The sequence below is a fragment of the Rhodnius prolixus genome, unplaced genomic scaffold (genome assembly GCF_049639745.1).
Source record: "Rhodnius prolixus isolate KJV_2025 unplaced genomic scaffold, Rpr scaffold_5, whole genome shotgun sequence".
Taxonomy (NCBI): domain Eukaryota; kingdom Metazoa; phylum Arthropoda; class Insecta; order Hemiptera; family Reduviidae; genus Rhodnius; species Rhodnius prolixus.
In genome coordinates this window covers 7,455,757-7,475,081 of record NW_027411624.1, presented here as the reverse complement: position 1 = coordinate 7,475,081, position 19,325 = coordinate 7,455,757, and the positions used below count along the sequence as shown (strand labels likewise).

Sequence of the window (19,325 nt, the reverse complement as noted above, 5' to 3'; positions counted from 1 at the left end):
CTCTTAAAAAACAAATGCGTAATGGCCAGCAGGAGAAAAATGTTGTATAAACCTTATGGTGATTCCCTAATCTTAATAACTAACGCGTAATATTTATTAACGGTGAAGTGTTGTATCAACCTTATGGTGATACCATACCCTTAACATATAAATGCATAAGAGCGAGCTGCAGAAGACTGTCGTATCAACCTGATGGTGATACCCTAATCTCAACAACTAACGCGTATTATTTAAAAACATTGAAGTGTTGTATCAACCTGATGGTGATACCCTAGTTTTAATAAATAACCCGAAATGCTTATTAACGGTGATGTTTTGTATCAAAATGATGTTAACCTACTCTTAAAAAACAAATGCGTAATGGCCAGCAGGAGAAAAATGTTGTATAAACCTTATGGTGATTCCCTAATCTTAATAACTAACGCATAATATTTATTAACGGTGAAGTGTTGTATCAACCTTATGGTGATACCATACCCTTAACATATAAATGCATAATAGCCAGCAGCAGAAGACTGTCGTATCAACCTGATGGTGATACCCTAATCTCAACAACTAACGCGTAATATTTAAAAACATTGAAGTGTTGTATCAACCTGATGGTGATACCCTAGTATTAATAAATAACCCGTAATGCTTGTTAACGGTGATGTTTTGTATCAAAATGATGTTAACCTACTCTTAAAAAACAAATGCGTAATTGCCAGCATAGAGAAAAATGTTGTATCAACCTGATTGTGATATCTAATCTTAATAATTAACGCTTAATATTTATTAACGGTGATGTTTTGTATTAAAATGGTATTATGCTACTCTTAAAAAACAAATGCGTAATGGCCAACAGGAGAAAAATGTTGTATAAACCTTATGGTGATTCCCTAATCTTAATAACTAACGCGTAATATTTATTAACGGTGAAGTGTTGTATCAACCTTATGGTGATACCATACCCTTAACATATAATTGCATAATAGCCAGCAGCAGAAGACTGTCGTATCAACCTGATGGTGATACCCTAATCTCAACAACTAACGCGTAATATTTAAAAACATTGAAGTGTTGTATCAACCTGATTGTGATACCCTAATCTTAATAATTAACGCTTAATATTTATTATCGGTGATGTTTTGTATCAAAATGGTGTTATCCTACTCTTAAAAAACAAATGCGTAATGGCCAACAGGAGAAAAATGTTGTATAAACCTTATGGTGATTCCCTAATCTTAATATCTAACGCGTAATATTTATTAACGGTGAAGTGTTGTATCAACCTTATGGTGATACCCTACTCTTAACAAATAAATGCGTAATGGTCAGCAGCAGAAAACTGTTGTATCAACCTGATGGAGGTACCCTATTCTTAATAACTAACACGTAATATTTATTAACGGTGAAGTGTTAAATCAACATTATGGTGATACCTTACTCTTAACAAAGGAATGAGTAATGGCCAGCAGCAGAAAACTGTTGTATCAACCTGATGGTGATACCCTAATCTTAATAACTAACGCGTAATATTTGTTAACGGTGAAGTGTGGTATCAACCTTATGGTGATACCCCTACTATTAACAAACGATTGCGTAATTGCCAGCAGCATAAAACTATTTTGTCAACCTGATGGTGATACCCTAATCATAATAACTAACGCGCACTATTTATTAACGGTGAAGTGTTGTATCAACCTGATGGTGAAACCCTATTCATAATAACTAACGCGCAATATTTATTAACGGTTAAGTGTTATATCAACCTGATGGTGATACCATACCCTTAACATATAAATGCATATTGGCCAGCAACAGAAATATATTGTATCAACCTGATGATGATACCCTAATCTTAATAACTAACGTGTAATATTTATTAACGTTGAAGTGTTGTATCAACCTGATGGTGATACTTTACTCTTAACAAATACGTGCGTAATGGCCTGCAGCAGAAAACTGTTGTATCAACCTGATGGTGATACCCTAATCTTAATATCTAACGCGTAATATTTATTAACGGGGAAGTGTTGTATCAACCTGATGGTGATACCCTACTCTTAACAAACGATTGCGTAATGGCCAGCTGCACAAAACTATTGTATCAATCTGATGGTGACACCCTGCTCTTAATAACTAAACGCCTAATATTTAGTAACGATAAAGTATTATATCATGCCGACGGCAATACTTTAATCTTAATATTTAATCGCGTCATAGCTAGTAACAAAAAAAGTTGTATTAACCTGATGGTAATTGAGACCTTAATCTCAATTACAAAACTCACATTCTGTAGAACAGACCACATTGTCAATCTAGAAACACACCTATCTATCAACTTATTGTATTCGGAATATATAATTATTATTATAAATAAATAAATAAACTATCTTCGGTGTTGGACATAAACCTGGTTTAGTTTTGTAGATTAACAAGTCAAAGACGCAAACGATTGAGGGCTCTTACTCATGCACTACCTCGGAAAAAGCCTTGTTGCTGGATTAAATTAAGATAAATCTAATAGTTACATCTCATAGTGAAATATTAGAACAATATAACTCTAATAATGTGAAAGAAAATTTCAGTAGTGTGCACTAATGAACCAATGAATTACTCATATCTTCATTAATTATGGACTAATGTTCCAATAATGTGCACTAATGATCTCCTTAACAGTAAATAAGTTCCATTAATGTGCTATTGATTTCATTTATATACACTAATGTTCCATTTAATTACCCCAATGATCATTAAAGAGCACTAAAGTTACATTAACGTGCATCAGTACTATACTAAGATGCAATAATGTTACAATAATGTGCACTAATGATCTCTTTAAGAGCAAATATGTACCATTAATGTGCTAATGATTACATTTATATGCATTAATGTTCCATTTAATTACCCCAATGATCATTAAAGAGCACTAAATTTACACTAATGTGCATCAGTACTATACCAAGATGCACTAATGTTACAATAATGTGCACTAATGATCTTTTAAAAAGTAAATACCTACTATTAATATGCAATGATATTTCATTAATATGCACTAATGTTCCATTTAATTACCCCAATAATCATTAAAGAGCACTAAAGTTCCATTGATGTGCATCAGTACTATACTAAGATGCACTAATGTTCCAATAATGTGCACTAATAATCCCATTAAGAGCAAATATGTACCATTAATATGCTATTGATTACATTTATATACACTAATGTTCCATTTAATTACCCCAATGATCATTAAAGAGCACTAAAGATACATTAACGTGCATCAGTACTATACTAAGATGCAATAATGTTACAATAATGTGCACTAATGATCTCTTAAAGAGCAGTTATGTTCCATTAATGTGCATTGAAATTTCATTAATATGCATTAATGTTCCTTTTAATTGCCCCAATAATCATTAAAGAGCACTAAAGTTCCATTAACGTGCATCAGTACTATACTAAGATGCAATAATGTTACAATAATGTGCACTAATGACCTATTAATGAGCAACAATCTTCACATTAATGTGCACTGAAATTTAACTTATTAGCACCAGTAGTAATGCTCACTGCAAGATGATAGAAAATTCATTGACATTATCAGAAATAAAGATGATGAAATTAATAAGAAATATTTTACAAAATTCTAAATAATCATTAGATACTTCCGGGATTCATATCCAGGAAGATAATAGTTTCAAGTCAAGCAACAATATTAAAAGTACTCATTCGGAGGCAATCCATGAGCCAATCGTCCTCATCAAAGCACTGTATCACTCCATAACTAACCAACCCATTTATGGACCACTTACGTACATTGAGTTGCAAGTCAGATATAACATCCGTTTATTTCATTACACTAACACTACATTTAAACGCGTAAAGTTGGCAAAATTGAGGAGTGGTATCATCCTGATGGAGACACCCTAATAATATCTATACTCGCAATAAAAAATAGTTGTATCAACCTGCTGGTGATACACTAACATTAACTAACACTATACCTGAATGCGTAAAGCTGGCAAAAATAGAGATTAGTATCATTTTGATAGAGACACCCTAATAATATCTATACTCGCATTAGAAATTGGTTGTATCAACCTGCTGGTGATACACTAACATTAACTAACACTATACCTAAACGCGTAAAGCTGGCATAAATAGAGAGTGGTGTCATCCTGATGGAGACACCCTCATAATATCTATAATCGCAATAATAAATGGTTGTATCAACCTGCTGGTGATACACTAACATTAACTAACATTATATCTAAACGCGAAAAGCTGGCATAAATAGAGAGTGGCGTCTATCTGATGGTGACACCCTAATAATATCCATACTCGGAATAGAAAATGGTTGTATCAACCTGCTGGTGATACACTATCATTAACTAACACTATACCTAAACGCGTAAAGCTGGCATAAATAGAGAGAGGTGACATCCTGATGGAGACACCCTAATAATATCTACAATCGCAATAAAAAATGGTTGTATCAACCTGCTGGTGATACACTAACATTAACTAACATTATACCTAAACGCGTAAAGGTGGCCAAAATAGAGATTGGTGTCATCCTGATGGAGAAACCCTAATAATACCTATACTGGCAAAAAAAAAATGGTTGTATCAACCTGCTGGTGATACACTAACATTAACTAACACTATACCTGAATGCGTAAAGCTGGCATAAATAGAGAGTGGTGTCATCTTGATGGAGACACCCTAATAATATCTATAATCGCAATAAAAAATGGTTCTATCAACCTGCTGGTGATACACTAACTTTAACTAACACTACACCTAAACGGGTAACGCTGGTATTAAGAGAGAGTGGTATCATCCTGATGGAGACTCCCCAATAATATCTATAATCGCAATAAAAAATGGCGGTATCAACCTGCTGGTGATACACTACCATTAACTAACACTATACCTAAACGCGTAACGCTGGCATTAAAAGAGTGTGGTGTCATCCTGATGGAGACACCCTAATAATATCCATACTCGCAATAAAAAATGTTTGTATCAACCTGCTGGTGATACACTAACATTAACTAGTACTATACCTAAATGCGTAAAGCTGGCAAAAATAGAGAGTGGTATCATCCTCATGGAGACACGCTAATAATATCTACACCCGCAATAAAAAATGCTGCTGGTGATACACTAACTTTAACTAACACTACACCTAAACGCGTAACGCTCGTATTAAGAGAGAGTGGCATCATCCTGATGGAGACTCCCCAATAATATCTATAATCGCAATAAAAAATGGTGGTACCAACATGCTGGTGATACACTAACATTAACTAACATTATACCTAAACGCGTAAAGCTGGCATAAATAGAGAGTGGTGTCTATCTGATGGAGACACCCTAATAATGTCTATACTCGCAATAGAAATAGGTTGTATCAACCCGCTGGTGATACACTAACTTTAACTAACATTATACCTAAACGCGTAAAGCTGGCATAAATAGAGAGTGGTGACTATCTGATGGAGACACCATAATAATGTCTATACTCGCAATAGAAATTGGTTGTATCAACCTGCTGGTGATACACTAACTTTAACTAACATTATACCTAAACGCGTAAAGCTGGCATAAATAGAGAGTGGTGTCTATCTGATGGAAACACCCTAATAATGTCTATACTTGCAATAGAAATTGGTTGTATAAACCTGCTGGTGATACACTAACTTTAACTAACACTACACCTAAACGCGTAACGCTGGTATTAAGAGAGAGTGGTATCATTCTGATGGAGACTCCCCAATAATATCTATACCCGCTATACAAAATGGTTGTATCATCCTGCTGGTGATATACTAACATTAACTAACACTATACCTAAACGCGTAACGCTGGCATTAAGAGAGTGTGGTGTCATCCTGATGGAGACACCCTAATAATATCCATACTCGCTATAAAAATTCTTTGTATCAACCTGCTGGTGATACACTAACATTAACTAGTACTATACCTAAATGCGTAAAGCTGGCAAAAATAGAGTGTGGTATCATCCTCATGGAGACACGCTAATAATATCTACACCCGCAATAAAAAATAGTTGTATCAACCTGCTGCTGATACACTAACATTATCTAACACTATACCTAAACGCGTAACGCTGGCATTAAGAGAGAGTGGTGTCATCCTGATGGAGACACCCTAATAATATCTATACCCGCAATAAGAAATGGTTGTATCAACCTGCTAGTGATACACTAACATTAACTAACACTATACCTAAACGCATAAAGCTGGCATAAATAGAGAGTGGTGTCTATCTGATGGAGACACCCTAATAATGTCTATACTCGCAATAGAAATTGGTTGTATCAACCTGCTGGTGATACACTAACTTTAACTAACACTACACCTAAACGCGTAACGCTGGTATTAAGAGAGAGTGGTATCATTCTGATGGAGACTCCCCAATAATATCTATACCCGCTATACAAAATGGTTGTATCATCCTGCTGGTGATATACTAACATTAACTAACACTATACCTAAACGCGTAACGCTGGCATTAAGAGAGTGTGGTGTCATCCTGATGGAGACACCCTAATAATATCCATACTCGCAATAAAAAATGTTTGTATCAACCTGATGGTGATACATTAACATTAAATCTAAACGCGTAACACTAGCAGTAAAAAAGTGTTGTGTTAGGTGCCTGGTGTACTGAGCTGTGGTACCCGTGGGGTCGCTACTTCCCAAGCGACTGCATGCATCAATCGCTCCATGCGGGCTAATTTTAGAAGTGTTTTAGAAATAAAAGTAGCAGATAATTTTGAATAAAAACAACATTTTACCAAAAATATATGAAGCAGGTTGGGCACTACTTGAGCGGGAGAATAAGGGTTTCGGTCCAATGTAAAGTCTTGCAATTCAGCCTAACTGAAGGTTAGTTGAGAAATCTAATCCTCAATGGATCAGCGAATTCAATTATGCGGGCGGCAAAATGATTAAGTAGCATCTATCTATTCACTCTGGTCCCTGGACAGATAATTTTAATATTGCAGTAGGTGATGATAACGTTTTACACTGAGCTGTAGATGTCTTCCAGTTAGTTCTACTTATATAGGAATTTTGCTGAGAAGATCTTACATATCGCTTCAGATGGAACTAACTCGAATTGCTGCAGAAATTGAATAGTTCAACTACTTTAATAAACAATAAAATCGTAAAGACTTTGTCACAATCCTAATAAAGATTTGGGTTGAAGACGACCTTAGGAAGATGATATGAAATGGTAAATGTGATGCCTAACTACTGCGAAGTACACTTAGCTACTTCAATACGGCTGAAGGTTTCTTGCGGTATCATAGGGTCTCAGAAATAGTGTGTGCAGTCAGACTTACGCAGCTGCCAGAATACTCTGAAGTCTATTGGAATACGGCTATGCTGAGTCTTCATTCTCAAGAAATGTCCACTCAGAATACTTAAAGGAAGTGGTACTGGCTCTGTTAGCCTGCTCCGGGGAGCAGTTGTCCGGGGGGCACCTCGTGGAGGTAGAGCTCAGATTTTCGCCCCCCAAAATGCCATCCTGCCTTTAATATCGTATTCCAACTGGTTTTCATGCTCTATTAAGCAAGCGTAGTAGCAAATCTCATTAACAATGGAGATGCATTACCTGCGATGTATAGAGGGGGAAGGAGAAAGCTAGCTTTGGACCCGTTAATGAATACGATTATACGGAGTTTGGGTAGGGTAATGGACAAATAGCAGGAATGGCAGAATACAGGATACGCTATTTGTGTAGAACCGTGTTTGGGAAGATGAGATTTATGGGGAAACTTGGACTCGTTTAAGCAATGGACAATAAACCAAGTGATAAATAGGAAATAGGAGAGACAATATGAACCTGTATAAAGACGGAAGTCGCAACTGACAAAAGAACCAATTTGAAGAAACAACAGCAGAATGAATAACGACAACAATAGAAATTAGAAATAACGGTGAATACGAACAGGAAGTGTTTGTTTGCACTTTGGCATCTGAAATACCAAGACGCCTCGTAAAATTATGAAAATAATTAAATTATTTAATCATTAATTTTGAAGTAATATAAGATTAAAAAATAAAAATAAAACAGAAATTAATAGTCTTACCTTTCTCTGCTCAACTTGGACTAGAAGTTCCGAAGAAGGATATTAACAGTGGCCATATAAATGTTTAAATAATTATAATTCCGTTTATTTTTCTAAAATGACTAGTGTCATTTTTTTCATGCAAGCAAAATAATTGGAACTATAATTATTGTAGATAAAGTTATTATTTAGAGGATAGATTTGTCGCAGGAGTGGTGAGCCATTCCAAAGAATGACACTTAAAAGAGTTGAGAATCATAAATATGGACCACATAGTTAATTCCCCATCCTACCTGATTTAGCCGTCGGCTGGGATATGCACCAATCACTCGCAGTGCATATCCATCGATGTCTTCTGCTGCTCGTCAACACTGGACACTGTACACAGTTTAAAAGATTTTAAGGGAAATGAAACTGACGTATTTGCTGTTAGAGACGGACTTTTGAAAATAACCGGAGAATATTATTTTATTTTTAAGCGCACAGGTTAAAATGTATCTCCTCCACTTTAATAAAGCACTTCCGCTACAAGCACTCCCGGGGATATTAACACTCCCGCACTCCCGAGAATTTTAACGATCCCGCACTCCTGTAACAGAAACAAACTTTTATTACTTTTCGGTAAATACTGCACAATAATATTAATTGTTTAAATTAACTGTGGTTCTGTCAATAATAATAATTTTTTTATACAATAGATATAATTATATATTTACATTTCCCAACATTGCTCATGTGATTTCCAACATACAAAGTTAATGTACTCATAATTAGAGTAAGATTAACATGATGAAAGAAATACTTACTATAGTATCTTCTATATATAGAAGTTACTGGTGCTTGAAAGTATTCTTACAAAAAAGGAAATCTAAAAAGGGACGTCAAAAAGGTTATTTTCAGGAAAAGATTAATTACTTATTTATCATTCTTAAATTTGTGATATACCAATGTTTGGGCTTAAAACTAACTATATTATCGCTCCAAAATCGATAAAAATTTATAAATTAACATTAACTGCAACATAATAAAGTATCAATTTGCTAGAAATCACAAAATAATCGTACTTAACGCACTAATAACCATTGATTTATTTACAACCTTAAAGAAAGCGCACCTGCCACCTGTTTCAATAATAATAATAATTACCAAAGCGGGAGTGACAATAAGATCTTGCTATTACAGGATTACTCTATTAAGGACTTTTTTTTTTTAGGGCGAAGGAGATGTTTGAGCCCCCAACTAAACTTTCAAGTAAAATATGATTACCTAATAAATAATAATAAAGAAGATTGTGAACTAAAGATATACTAGATTGATTAAATTGGAAAAATCGTGATAAAAAGAAAAAGACTAATGACGAACCTGAAGAAGAAAAGTGGAAAGAGCTAATTTGGAGGGTGACGCAGATATCTAGCGGAAGGAATTGCAGGGTGACCTTTCAACCCAATGTTGTATTATTCTGAAATTCTTGTCACATCGTCTATCATGAAAGAGAGAAACCCAGAATTACTTTCTCTTACCATCAGTAAGAGAAAAACACACCCCCACTGAGAGCAAATGCATTTTTTCCAGAGAGAGAAATCCTTCAAATCCCCAGTAAAAAATCGATATCCAAAATTAGGAACAGTTGCAATATGAAAACAAAATATTGAGCTGTATTTGCGAAATAAAATTTTTGGTGCAAACACTCGTTTAACTTTTTCATACTGTGTTCCTTGAATTTCAAACTTATGCATTAAAACTTTAAAATATATTTATCATTTCCTAGATTTTGAAAGGAACAAGACAATCCTACATAAAAATGACGTGAAAAGAAATGCGCCAAAAATTATTCAACTAAAAGTTTCCCCATTTTCATCAGCCAATTACCATACCAACTGTAGTCAAAATACGCTACCTTGGACTGAAGCTAGACAAAATGGTTGCCCTGGAATACCCCACCCCCATTCTACACTGAAAAGACAAGAAACCCTCAACCTAAATAACAAAAGTTTGATACCTACTTTTTTAACCCCGCCCTATTTTCGGTAAAACGGCATTATAGGTATGGTGATCGACTAAATGTTCCAATTCTCAGAGCAACCAGTTACATTCAGACATTCAAAAAATACCATTTTATGTATCTAACCACACAAAGCCATAATGACCTCAAAATCCCTTTCACTCAAAGATCTGAAGAAAACTCGTTTTTTCAGAATTTCATTACTCAACAGCAGCTCACCCTAAAATCTTTTAAACCGAACACCTATCCATTTCCGCCTTTACCTGGTAATCCTCCAAGGAGATTGAAGAGAAGATGGCCTCGCGATCTACTCTCCTCATGATAGCAGTAAAGATAAATAGTCACGATAATAATTCTGATATAGTGCTATCATGTACCAAATATACTTGCAACAATTGTTGCAGTTGTAAATTTCAATAAAAGATTAAAAAATAAATAATATAATATAAAGTTATTATCTGAATGTATGTAAATTATAACTTTACAGTTAAAGTATTTTCCAAAATTAATCATATAAAAGTTAGAAGGTCGAATTACACCAGCAGATTGTATGTATTTTCTTATTTTTATTTCAAAGTCTGTAGTTCCCTTATTTCTTATTATTAACAGAAAGGATGCTATTAATTTGATGGATTAGTAAGAAGGACTTAGTTCAAAAGATAGAGAAATAAACATGTTTTGACCAATGGCATACGAATAAACACTTTATCACTGGAGTGGGGATATTGTTTTCACAGTTACTTTTCTGACTTTTTACGTTGCTGATGAATTGTGAAGTCCATTTTAAAATGTTGAAAGATTGTTGAAATGTTAAGTTTTTAAATTCTATGTTATTTTTTAAAAAATTATTTCCTTTGTATATTGTGATTATTATAATTATTGGTGGAATTCAGTCTTTTTACTGTCCAAAGTGTTGGGAGGGGTCTTTTATTCTAGTGTGATACTGGTGAGGTTATGCAAATCAGTGTGTTCAGTGAATTAGTGATTTCAAATTGCAATTTTAGTGTTTTTTAAAAATTTTGAAACAAGAAGTGTGGGTTTTATTCGAAATGAATGGATAATACCAATTTATGGATATGGCTGTGGAATCAACAAATTGAAAATTTATTCTAATTCAAGTATTTGGAAATAGCCACAAAGGAAAATTATTCATGTAAGTTTATTTTATGTATTTTCTATTTTCTGTATTTAGTTTTCACCGGAAGTACAGTATGTTTTTAGGGTTTTCTGTGTCGGATAAGTTGATTTCTAAAAAATGTATAACTATAAAGAAATCTCGAGACTGTTAATTACGTGTACGAGCACCTCACATTTGGACTTAAACTGTTTTTAAGCGAAATCCCATAATTGGAAGTTCACTTAGGTGAATAGATTTTTTTTTTTCTTAACCTCAATCTTGCCACTATTTTGTTCAATTATCCAATTATCTTTTTAGAACCAATTCCAAGTTTCTAGAAAATTTAATGACGTAAATTGTGGAAAGAGAAAGTCATGTGAGTGTTCGCACCTGATATTTTTCCTGTGAATTTATTTTTAAAGAAAATTTGGAAGTTTTATCTTTAATAGGAAAATTGTGGGTGGGGGAAATCGAAGTTGCTTTTTTCATGAATTTTTGTTGTTTTCACTATCAACCCTACCGGGTAGTTTTAATACTAATGCACTTGCATCAACTACTTAAATTCAATTCAATAAACTTAAAATGGTTTAATAAAATATATTAATCGAATAAAAGAGGTTTTTGGAATGGGACTCTTAACGTTTTCCAGTTTTGCTCTGTCATTCCATCAGCAGCTGTCTCTTCTAAGTTCTTCATATTTCCTTTTAATGTCTTGGAAAAGGGTGAGGGGGCTTGTTGAAGGATTTTGATTTGAGGCCACCCTTTCTTGTTCTTAATAAAAAAAAAGAAAGAAAATCACCTAATTCGTCTGTTATCTAGCAGAGTTAACTTCCTTAGTCCTGTTTTTCTATATAATTTTCCTTATTATTTGAGAATAAAAATTCCTCACTGTACTATTCGATAATCCTTTTCTATAGTATTCCTTTTTCTTTTGATTCTTTTTATTGTACAGTTTAATTTTTTTTTTAATTAATTTCCCTTCATGGAAAAGATAATCCCACAAGTGCCCTGTATTCCAAGTTGTTTTTCCCCCCTCTTTAGTATTGGTTGTTTTAATCCATTTTTTTAAGGGTACGATTCATTCCCTTGGATTAAATCAACTCAGACTTCGGAAGGGAAAAAAATGAAAACAACTTCTAATATTGGGCACAAACGAACGCACCTTACCACGTAGGAAATTAATACAGAATAGAAAACTCTAAGACATTAAAAAGTGACAAAAAAAGAAGAATATTATACAATAGGAATTTCAAATAGAGGAGAATATTAATCTTAAAAGATAAATTATTATAGAAAAAGATGACTCAGAAATTAACTTTGCTTGAAAGAAGGCAACAAATCTAAGCTGTTGTTCCAAGTAGGTGTCGAAATATTTCGAATTCAAGTATAATTAGATACAAAGACAAAAAAATAATGTGTACTTTTATTTTTTTATATTTATTTAATATAAAAAAACACTGTAAAAAAAAACAATAATTAACTATAATTTCAGACTCTTAAGGAGTATTTCCGATGGTTCCGGTCGTATCACTCTTCCTCCCCCCTTGAAATAAATTTATTTGCCGACAGATCTTGACCATCTGGACTACCTATGTTCAGATTGCTCTGGATAAATCAGTACGTTATTCCAGAACAATCCTTTGTGAATGAATGGTTGTCATTGGGAAAAAGTAGATGTTGGGAGGTCCAAGAAACCACAAAATGTATAGAAAAAAGTAGGTACATAGTAATAAAAGAAATCTTGATGAGGATCAGCCAATAAAAAAAAGGATATTTCTTTTTGTTGCCAACGTTTCAACAACAAAGTGTTTCCTGTCTGTAGCAAGTTATGGAAACTTTCCACTTAAAATGAGATGGTAATATATTTTGGATTTTCCAATTTGGAAATGAAAATATATTACTAACTCTATTTTTGTTTAACTGCAAGGAAATCTGTTCTTGAAACGATAGAATTAAGGAAGGAGAAAATATACTTCTTTTTGCAGATCCTTGGCAAGGCAAATTTAGACTAATTGATATATATATATTTCATTATTTCTATTTTTTTTTCTTATTTCTTTATATATCCATTTTCAAAATTAATGATTGTTTTTTAAGTTTACAAAATTCATCTTATTTTAGGCCATAACAGTTAGGAATCGAACTTAACAATCAATCCTAACTTGTAAAGACCTAAAATTTCAATTATTGCAACACTATCAGACAATCTAAGGGTCTAGAAAGAAAATCGTTTTAATTCTGAAAATTCTATATAAAGAAAATGTTTTAAAAAAATAGAAAAAACACAAATTTATCAAGTAGTTTTTTTCCTCTTACTTTGATACATTCTTTTTTAGACCATTTTGTGGGATGAATCAGGATCATATTCTCCAAGTTGAATCAGTTAACCAAAGTGTTGCATTAGAAAAATTCTCCCATCTGAAATTAGAATTAAATATTAATAAAAACTGCAAAATAAATACAATTATCTTTAATTTATTTTTTTTAATTTGCTGAAATGTATTAAATATTGTAAAAAATAATTTTAAATAATTTAAATTTTCTAAAAATACGTAACAAGAACATAACTTTTTTTTATCTTACCTTCGGCTTTTCTTCTTAGGAAAAACTTAATTTTGTTTTCATCTTCTTTTCTCGAGCTCTTTTCTGAAATAAAACAAATAATTTGAAAACACATAAAATTATTAAAAAGATTGATTACTAACACTTTTTAGTTGGATTATTGAAGAATTAGAGATACAAATTAAAATAAATTTTTTATATCACGGAACAGTCGCTATCGACTACTTAAAAGACTCTTAGACAACAGATCAAAACTCTCTCTGGACAACAAAAGACTAATTTATACAGCTATTTTAAAACCCATCTGGGCGTATGGAATAGAGCTGTGGGGTTCAACCAAACGCTCCAATCTTCAAAGGATTCAATCTCTACAATCTAAAATTCTTCGAACTATTGTAAACGCTCCTTTTTATGTCTCCAACCTGACTATACACACTGACCTTAACATTCCTTTTGTCACACAAGTCGCTAAAACAAGATACAGAAAACTCCACTTCAGCCTGCAATCTCATATAAATCCTCTAGCTAAAAATCTTTCTTCTAGAACCCTTCCTGACAACCCGACAAGACGCCTTAAGAGACAGTGGCCTCGTGATCTCCTCTCAAGTGAAGAGAGCGACTAATAGCCTGTTTTGGAGTGTTACCACTGGGTAACTTCTCCACTCGTATTCTTCTGTTATTTGTTGTTACTGTTATCACTGTTACTTATAGCGCTAACGCGCTGATTGTAGCAAAAATAAACGCAAAAAAAAAAAAATATATATATCACGGAAATTAGCGAGAGGGGGGCCTATTTTAGATTTTGGTATAAAAAATTAATATTTCTAGCAAACTATAGAAAAATATTAATAAAAAGATTAAGTATTAAGTTTTTTAATTTGGATTTTTTAAGAATTAGTGAGACAAAATTAAAACTTAACAATTTTAACATGGACAGACCTAAGATTTCAATTATTGCAATTCTAACAATGTTAAGGGTCTAAAAATTGAACACTAATTCGGAAAATTCTTTAAAAAAAAAATTAGCAAATAGCTTTTTCTACTTACTTTGATTTATTTTTATTTTATTTTTTTGTGTGAGACCATTTTGTAGGATGAATCAGGATCAGATTCTCCATGTCGAATAAATTAACCAAAGTGTTGCATTAGAAAAATGCTCCCATCTGAAATTAGAATTAAATAACAATAAAAACTGCGTCAATTTAATTCCTAATATTAAACACTGCAAACAATTTAAATGTTTAAAAATTACATAAAGTGATTTTTTTTTTGTTGGATCTTACCTTGGGCTTTTCTTCTTAGGTTTTTTCTTTCCCTGCTCCTATTTTCTCTGAAATAATTTAGGACGTTTTATATTAATAAAAAGAATAAAATTTAATATTTTCTAGTTCGATTTTTACAGAATTAGGGAGAAAAAGTAAAAAACAAAAAATCTTTAAATCATGGGAATTAGCGTGAGGGGACCAATTTTAGATTTTTGAATAAAAAATTAATAATTCTTGCAAATTACAGTAAAATATTAATAAAAAGGTGAAGTATTAACACTTTTTAGATGGATTATTAAGAAAAAAAAAGAAATAATTTATTTTTTAAAAAAATTATATTTTACGGAAAATTGCGTGATTTCCTTTTTGTAAAGAAAATTGAATAAATCCATTAAATTGTAGCAAAATATTTATAAAAGGATAAAGGATTAACATTTTTAAGTTGGATTATTAAAGAATTTGCAACAGAAAATGGGGGAAAAGTTTAAAATTAAAAAAATTAAAAATCACGGACGATTGCGCAATAGGTCCGATTTCCACTTTTTTAAATAAAAGAAGAAAATTGATAAAAAAATATTTTCAATAGTTAATGTTGAATGGATTAAACATTTTGGGAAAGTTTTTGAGATTGGAAATTGTGAAAACAAGTTTAAAAAGCAATTTTTAAAAAATGAAATTCAATTCCATTTGGCTGGCCATATTGGATTCTCTCTCAGTCAAATTGGAATTTTCTTTAAACACATTTTTCTAATATCAATCAATGGGAAAATGTGGAAAATTACATATCACTTTGAAGCTTATAACACAATAAACAAGTTTTAAGTAAACTTAGCTGGGAATTGGGACATTTTTCCTATTAATTAATTTATTCCATTTGGCTGGCCATATTAGATTCTCTCTCAGTCAAATTGAATTTTCTTTAAACACATTTTTCTAATATCAATCAATGGTAAAATGTGTAAAATTATATATCACTTTGAAGCTTATAACACAATAAACAAGTTTTAAGTAAAATTAGTTGGGAATTGGGAAATTTTTCCTATTAATTAATTTGAAAAAACGACTTACAGCAGGGCTGATCTTCACAGGTCCAGAGCAGGCAGGAGAAGGGGGCTTTGCACTTGCTACGACAGCCTCTTGTCTTAGCTTCAATTTAAAAAAAAATTGTTTTTAAACTAGAAAATTTATACATACTCTATTGTAAAAAAATGAAAAAGAATTTCTGATATGGTCTTTTTTAAAAATTATGCATTAATAGACTCAATATTCGGGGATTATTTTTTTGTATTGTCACTTGAAGTTAAAGTTTTATGTGGATGAACATTACATAAATACGTGGGCCAATCAGAATTGATCTTTTACTTAGGAAGTATTAAGTAAAGAAAAGGAAGCTTTTAGATTTATTTTGTGACGTAATAGATTTATAAAGGCTGTGTTATTGTCTTAAATAGAAGCAAAGGGAAAGATTAATGGCTGCCTTAACTTAACCCTGCATTTTAAATTATAATTTAAATATGTTTTTTCTAAAGATGAAAGAAATGATTAACTATTATTTAAATTGGGTCAAATTTATTCATTTAAAAAGTATAAAAATATTGATTGAACTAAATAGGATTCTAATTATTATTTATAATTATTTAAAAAAATGAAATTATTAAATTTAATTACGTAAGTAAAATATTTTATTTCACTTTTTTTTAAATAATTTATTCTTAATTTCTCATTTTATTTATTTTCAAATTTTGCGAAATTATAGGTTTGGTGAGGGAAAGGTTGAATTGAAAAAAAAATCATTAAATGGAGGCTGAGCAAATTAAATTTTTTTTTTTTTTTTGTAAAGATAAATTAACATTTTACAGTGATAAATTGAAATAAGATAATTATATCAGTATAAAATAATTATTATTAATACAAAAACTGTGCTTGCTCGCCCATTTAATTTTTTTTGTCCAAAGAGACACATTTTTTTTCTCAATTTATTTTTTTGTCACCTTACAGAGGAGAAAACTTAAGTTTATTACACGTAATTCAAGATTAAACAATCTGAAAATTATTTTCCTGACGAAACATATATATATATATATATTGGCATTGGCTTTTTATTATGCATTTATATTGAAATAACAGATATAGAAATGAAAAATTGAACATCCAACAAAGATGAGTATAAGTAACTTATTTAGTTATGATTTTCTTTAATAATTATTTCACGTTATTTTGGAGATTTTTTTTAAATTAATAAAATTTATTAAAATTAATTGGTTCTAGTATAATGTAGTTCCAGTGAAAATTGTGAAAATTTAAATTATAAGTAAAACGTAAATTGAACGAAAATTTGAACATAATTAATTATTACCAATTAAAAATTCTATTTTTTGTTTTAAAGATGAAGGTTATATGGAGATTGCTGATTCACATTTTAATGGAAAAACTGCTATTTCATCACAGCTAATTGGGTTATAATTACTATTTTATCTATTAAATAAATTTTTGGAACAATTTCATCAAGAAAAGGTATTCATTTTGGATATAGTTTTAATAGTATCTATTCCTAAAATCGTTGAGAAATGCATGCTTTAAATTGTGAATGAATTTTTTAGTTTTTACACTTCAAGCATCTTGCATTTTGGTGTAGTATATGTCATTTGATCTTAATAGCTACAGAAAAAAAATGTAGTCCTTTTTGCAGCAATTAACTTTTGGAGCACAGACTCTGCTCGGTAAGACCAAAGCCTGGAAATTTTAGTTTCAAGTTGTGAAGAATGATCCTGTGTAACATTGATTCTGCACAGATTGAAGGTACCTCTACCTTGCAATCGGTTTATCTCTTGATCTGAAGCTGAACACAAAAGATGAACCGGATATCTATAAACTATTTGAGGTAGTTTCCTTTTTAGCTCCTCGGATTTATTCCTGTTAACAGAATGAGGAGTGAGAAATTTAAAATTGTCTTCATTAAATTGAAATTAATTCATTCATTATTATTGGTGAATTTTGATTTGAGCAATGGGAGCATTTTTGTTCCTATTAGCTTCACAATTGCAATTCTGTTGCTAGGAGTTGGCTTTTGGACCCTGCTTTGGATAGAGTATCTTGGAGTGGTGAGATCCAATCCTAGAAATGACCCTGTGGACCAGTGAGCTGTAATAGGGTTATTTTGGAACTAGTTCAACCCAGCCTTGGAAATTCACCCTTAGAGCTTACTGCAGGACTTCAGGACAGTGGAGTTCTTTTTACAAGTCAGATCTATGAACTACAGAGACAGTTTCTTGTTGATCAACGGAAGGAAGCTTAACTGATTAAAAATAAATAAATAAATGTGAGAAGTTTAAAATTGTTACTTTTTATTCAAATAATATTTTATTTGAAATTGTTGATGAATTTTGATTAAAGCAATGGGACCTTTTTTGCTCCTATCAGCTCCAAAAATGGAATTCTGTTACCAGAAATTATTATTATTATTATTACAACTTGGAATTGGTTTGCCATTCCTGAAAAAGATTGGCCTTTTGGGTTTTTCTACTGAACAGTAGACTACAACTTAACAGCCCAGCTCATTGAACCAATAACCTCATTAATTGTTTAGGAATGAGGTTTAAATTAATTTTATGCTTGCATTTCTATGACTATCAATTTTTTTTTTGTTCTTAGTTGTACAATATTTGACATTTTACCCAGATAAGAATAATTTTTCCATTCTTGTAATTAAAATCAGTTAAGGAAGCTGTACGTGTGTAGTGCAAGAAAACCACACAACAGTTCCTGTTTGCCCAGAAAAATAATACTCACACTTTTGTTTAGGATTGCGAAACAATTATTTGGCAAAGCAGTTTTCTAGATGTTTGGGTTTGGACGTATAGAGAGCGCCGTTGGAGAGGTTCACAAGAGAGCTGCTAGCTGAATAACCCGGAAGGTATCAGCAAGGACACCACTACTAAGGGGAGATTGCGGCTTAGGAGTAAGCATGTAAAGCCGAAGAAGGAGACGAATTTAGGAAAAACTAGGAGTCCTGCTTCTAACGACTATTGTCTCAGTTCAGTTAAGTGAAAAGAAATACAAGTTCTTAAAAGTATTGTAGAATATGGGCAGAATCTCTCCTAACACTTATTAAGAATAATCCAGCAATTACAGTAATCAATGATGGGCATACAATTTATGATATTTATCTATACATGATAAAATTATCGTCTAATTTACAGCAAAACCATCTCATCTGAAAGAACTTTATCAACATCGTAAACTGACAAAGAAGAAGTCAGCAGAAATGTTAGAGAACTTTGGGTTTTTAA

At 31.9% G+C, this 19,325-nt stretch overlaps 2 long non-coding RNA genes across 9 annotated transcripts in view; one reads left to right on the top strand and one right to left on the bottom strand.

Annotated features, from left to right (window-relative positions):
- The first annotated feature begins 10,847 nt into the window (after window positions 1–10,847).
- The window catches only part of LOC141458831 (uncharacterized), a 47,888-nt gene continuing 39,410 nt past the window's right edge, over window positions 10,848–19,325 (top strand). For 6 of the 8 annotated variants that reach the window (XR_012461209.1, XR_012461207.1, XR_012461206.1 and 3 more), the window contains exons 1-5: window positions 10,848–11,245; window positions 17,423–17,550; window positions 17,726–17,917; window positions 18,094–18,355; window positions 18,838–19,074. This is a non-coding gene — a long non-coding RNA (uncharacterized lncRNA). The remainder of the gene's footprint in view (window positions 11,246–17,422; window positions 17,551–17,725; window positions 17,918–18,093; window positions 18,356–18,837; window positions 19,075–19,325) is intronic. The other 2 variants (XR_012461208.1, XR_012461211.1) reach the window with 2 other exon arrangements.
- Window positions 12,615–16,211, bottom strand: LOC141458058 (uncharacterized). Its single transcript, XR_012460732.1, has 5 exons — window positions 16,105–16,211; window positions 15,055–15,101; window positions 14,819–14,934; window positions 13,793–13,855; window positions 12,615–13,627 (listed from the first exon to the last, which is right to left on the bottom strand). It is a non-coding gene; the product is annotated as an uncharacterized lncRNA (long non-coding RNA).